The sequence below is a fragment of the Pistacia vera genome, unplaced genomic scaffold, assembly GCF_008641045.1.
Source record: "Pistacia vera cultivar Batoury unplaced genomic scaffold, PisVer_v2 Contig384, whole genome shotgun sequence".
Lineage (NCBI taxonomy): Eukaryota > Viridiplantae > Streptophyta > Magnoliopsida > Sapindales > Anacardiaceae > Pistacia > Pistacia vera.
Window position 1 is genome coordinate 5,399 of NW_022196206.1, and position 5,398 is coordinate 10,796.

Genomic DNA, 5,398 nt, shown 5'->3' on the forward strand with positions numbered 1-5,398 from the left:
AACCTTTCCTAAAATAAAACTGTGCATTTTGGAGAAAACAAAACTTCGCAGACTTCGCAACAGCGAAGAAAGAATTTCGCCGCGGTGACGAACTAAAGTGAATCTCGTGCCTAGCTTCTTTCGCTGCGGCGAAGAATAAACTTCGCCGCAGTGAACCTTCCTGGAAAATTCTGAATTTAAAGAATTGCCCTCCGCTTGCTTCCTTGCTTGAATCTTCGATCTTCGATGCTTTCCCATGGGAACAAACTTCATAGTGCTTCAACTCTACTTCAGAACTTTCCCAAATTCTGAGATTCGCTTGCTTCTGGGCCTAGAAACTCCAATTTGCTCATTATTTGCTAAAAATGCACGTTTTGGCTTGAAACATAAAATATATAGAATTAAGTAGCAATTCAGGCATAAACGAACTAAGAAGTATATAAAATCCAGCCAAAAAGCCTAAATAAAATAGTATAATCCTCGGATTATCATTAAGCATTCAATTTGATTTGTATTCGTGTCATTATGTGAAAAATTGCAAAAGACGTTATTGTCCCTGATTCACTGTTTTACGACGTTAGCTGCGGCGAAATAACACTTCGCTGCAGCGAGATGCAAAAAGTGAATCTGGCCGCGGCGAAATGAACCTTCGCCGCGGTGAAATTCCGAAAAAGTAGATCTAGCCGCAGCGAAATAAAACTTCGCTGCGGTATAAAACTCTCTGGAACGATTTGTGTTTTCTAGAAGTTCACGGTCGCCGTGGCAAAATAAAACTTCACCACAATGACCATATGTGCATGAACTTCGTCGAGGCAAAGAATTTCTTCGCCACAGCGAGAAACCTGCTGTTCCGTTTTTCGCACAGGGGCTAAGTTACAGTTTTTTGAACCTTTAAAGCCAATATTCATTCTGCATGTTTAAGGTGGTAACTTGATAATTCAACCCACCCAATTCAAAAATTGATTGTTTTTGAATGTATGCAACGTTCTTGTTTGATAATTGCATGGTGCTCGATACATGAGCCTTAGACCTATTGTTTATTGTTTATTGGGTTTGTTTGTAATTTTTTATAAACAAATAGGACCTGCGTGTCCTGCCTCTCTCTCTTAAATCTCCATGTATTTTTTCTCCTCATCTCACTCCCCTCGTATGTAACGTAAGGTTTCTATTTTATTGATGTAAATTAGAATAGGTTTTTTTATTATAAAATTATTTGTAATGATCATGAAGAAGAAACAAAGAAGCTATGAAGAGGAATAACTTGAAGATCCAAGATTTATTTTTAAACCCTAGGTTGACCCATCGATTCCTCTAGGCTTGAGGAAATTGGTTTTAGTGGACCATGTACCGACACATTTAATTTTTTGTGTAGAATGCATGCTAAGGTTGAATGTTCAATAACATGCCAAACAATGTCATTCTAACAAAAATAATAATCTGGTGAGACATTAAATAAAAACCCTCAAATAAGATATATTAAGTCACGTATGCCTTCTATCACCATGGTTTTAATCAAACCACTGTTTGTCGGAACCTTGTTCCCCACAGCAAAGAGTACACTTCTACCAGTGGGAGGTTAAAATTCATTGGAGTTTTCCTTAATGATGATGGGTCGACTTAAAATGATAGTTTATCTTGTTTGCCATGGTAAAGGCTGATAAACACGTCATAGGCATAGTAGAGAAGTAAACATGTTGAGTGTACGTGGCGACATGTAGTGTCCACTCTACTGATACTGGGAATCACACTTGAGAACGATGGCTAGGCTGTTGGATTATGTGCTTGGCTTGTGGCTTACTTCACATTTGAGGTTGGTAGTGGGAGCTATCAACTGGTGTGGATTAAGTTTGTTAGCATACCTAATCAACCCATTTTGGCTTGTTCACCATGGCGAAGGTTTGAAATGGGCCAGATGGGATCTCAGTCCACTTAGAAAGCCAACGGGCTTTCCCAAATTAATAGTGAGGGCTATTGGCTTAAGGAAAATAGAGGGAGTGTTTTTTAATAAAAGACCATATTAAGAAATAATAAACATTATATTGACTTTACTTTCCTAAATTGTAGATTCACTTAAAAATGAGCAGTATGAACCTGCGAACGATAATCGAGAAAGAAAACAGGTTGAATGGATCCAATTTCTCAGACTGGTATCGTAATATAATATTCTTTCTAACTAGTAGTTCTTTGGAAAAATATAAGTAAAACTCACTAAATATATTTTAGAAAATATATATGTATGTAAGAATATAATAGCGGGCCCAAAACAAATTTTACTTTATATACAAATCTCTACATCATGTAATAATAGTACATAAATAGGTACAAGTAATCTCGGACAATGGTGCCATTCTCCTTCGCTATTTGACGTTTCTCCCAACCGCTTCTCATCTGTTACCTACAAAAACAATGAACTCAATGGAGTGAGCACTAAATTGCTCAGTAAGTAAACCCACAATACTTCTATTCTTCCTCTGTTACTCAGATTCAGGATTCTCTTTCCTTGCACCAAGCTTATCTATTCTTCTTTGCTCTTTCTAAGATTCTAGTTTCTCACTTACCGATATGTAAATACAAATAGGGAAACTAACTCGGGATAGTAGAAATGGAATGATGCATATGCACAAATGCACAAAGTTTTCTAAGCAATGCATTTTCTTTTCTGTTTTTTTGTTTTTCTGTTTTCATTTTTGTTTTCTGTTTTTCTGTTTCTGATTCTGCTTTATGTTTCGTTTCCTTTCTTTTTCTGCGTTTCTTTCTTTTTTCTGTTTCTCTTTTTTCTTTTCTGTTTTTCTTGCTTTTCTATTCTTTCTCTTTCTCTTTCTTTTCTATTCTTTCTTTCTTTTCTTTTTCTATTCTTCTTTCTTTTCTTTTCTATTCTTGTTTGTCGATCGGACTCGGTTGAGGCATGGATTCGGAACCTTGGCCGTGTGAGTGGGTACATTCCTCATCTACATGCACTTCTAACGGACTGTACAAATTGTTCTTTCTTATTCTAAGGCCGCTCACTAAAGGTGGCGTGCATGTAGGTATGCTCTGCTAGGTACAATCCTAATCCATTGCACTTCTAATGGATTGTACAAATTCTTCTTTCTTATTCTGAGGCCTCTCATTAAAGGCGGCGTGCATGTGGGCTATTCTTCTTCTCGGTCACTCACGGGTTCCCCATCGCAACAACCTACTCTTCTCTTATCTTTTTACATTTCATTAAATAAAATTTCAGATTTGAATTATTCTTTAATTATGTTTCTTAAAACAATAATTCTACATTTAATTTCTTTTCTTTCTTTCTCTTTATTCTTTAATATTCTCATACATGTATATTGTTAGAGTCATGAAAGTGACTCTATTTTGGTGATAAAAATACCCCATGTGTGATTAAATTGAAGTATATTGAGACAATTAAAGAATTTATGAATTTATTCACGAAAATCACTTCCTAATATTTTTCTTATGAACTTAATGTGTTTGGAATGATTTTGGAAAGGATATGAGTTGATATTAGGTTGTGGTTTATGGACTAGGGGTGATTTTGTCTCATTTATGCTGTTTAGGGGGTAAACTGTCATATTTATAAGGGTTGATTTGTCACTTTTCAATTATGTAAGGACCAAAGTGATATTTTGCATTTTGTTCTATAAAAGAAAACAAAAAGTCCCAGATCAGGGGAGGCGCTGTTCATCCATCTTTTTTGGCAACGCTTCATCTTCCTTTCCGACGACCTCCGACGACAGTTTGGCTTCCTCGTGCACAAATCGTCGTCAACTCCATCGTCCCGGATCACCACCGTGGGAACCATCATGCCGCCGCGACGTTTCATCTTCCACCACGACGACTCTTCGTCTTCTAGGCCAATTTTGGCCGTTTTTCGATGACGGTTGGACTCCTCAGGACATGAATGCACATGTACAAAACACAGAAAAATCATCCATGAAGACTTTAAAGAATTGACCCACCATGTCAAAAAATATCGATAACATGCACCTTTGAAACGTTGCCGGTGCACTGCACAACCCGAAGGGCATGCGACGAAAGGCAAACGTGCCAAAAGGACATGTGAACGTGGTCTTTTCCTAGTCTTTGGGGGCAACTGGTCCTTGGTTAAATACAAAATAGCCATCCAGAAAACAATAGAAAGCTTGCCCTGCAAGTTTTTCTAGGATTTGGTCAATAAATGGGAGCGGCAAATGATCTTTTTTAGTGGCTAGGTTGAGCTTCCTATAGTCAATGCAAACTCTCCATCCTGTGGGAGTACGGGTAGGACTTCGCTCACCTCTTTCATTTTCAACAACGGTGAGGCCACTCTTCTTAGGTACAACATGGGTTGGACTCACCCATTGGCTATCAGATATAGGGTAGATGATACCCACATCAAGCCATTTGATCACTTCTTTCTTCACCACCTCCTTCATGTTCGGGTTTAACCTTCTTTGAGCTTCATGCACCGGTTTAGCATTCTCCTCACAAAATATGCGATGCATACATAAAGAAGGGCTAATCCCTCGCAAATCGGCTACCGACCAACCGATTGCTTCCTTATGTGTTGTCAAGACTGCCACTAATCTCTCCTCTTGCTCACTATCTAAGTTGGCGGCAATGATCACAGGTAAGGTCTTGTTGGGTCCTAGGAAAACATACTTTAGAGTATCAGGCAAGGCCTTCAACTCTAAGACTGGTGGAGACTCACTTGACCTTGGTTGTGTCGTCTTAGACAAAGGTGGTAAGGGTTCATACTTGATGTTCCAAGGTCGACACTCTAAAGTGGGCGACCTAGCTATATACGCACTAACCTCCTGAATCTCAGACATGACACTCAAGCTAGATATCTCCTCAACAAATGGATTCATAAGAGTGTAAATTGCATCATCACATAACATATGTGGGGCGTGAGCCTCCACTAGACTATCAATAGCATCAACCATGAAGCACTCGTTATTGTCCTCACGCATTGGTCCTAAACCAGCATTAAACACATTAAGTCTCAGTTTTCTATTCCCAAAAGACACTTCCATCTCTCCTGATCTACAGTTAATGCAAGCATTTGCCGTTGCTAGAAAAGGTCTCCCTAAAATAATCGGTGGCATACTTCCACTGCTCGTATACTCCATGTCTAAGACAAGAAAATCCACCAAGAAATATAGTTCCTCAACCTTAACTAACACGTCCTCAATTAGGCCCCTAGGCATTTTGACCGATCGGTCAACTAACTGCAGTATGACTTCAGTCGATTTGAGCTCACCTAAGTTAAACTGTTCATACACAAAAGTGGGTAATAAGTTCACGCTTGCCCCTAAGTCTAAGAGTGCTCTATCAATCATGACATTACCTATCACACAAGAAATAATAAGAGCTCCAGGATCCTTCAACTTCGGGGGAATGCGGTTTGAGACAACCGCACTTACATTTTCCGATAAATGTACAG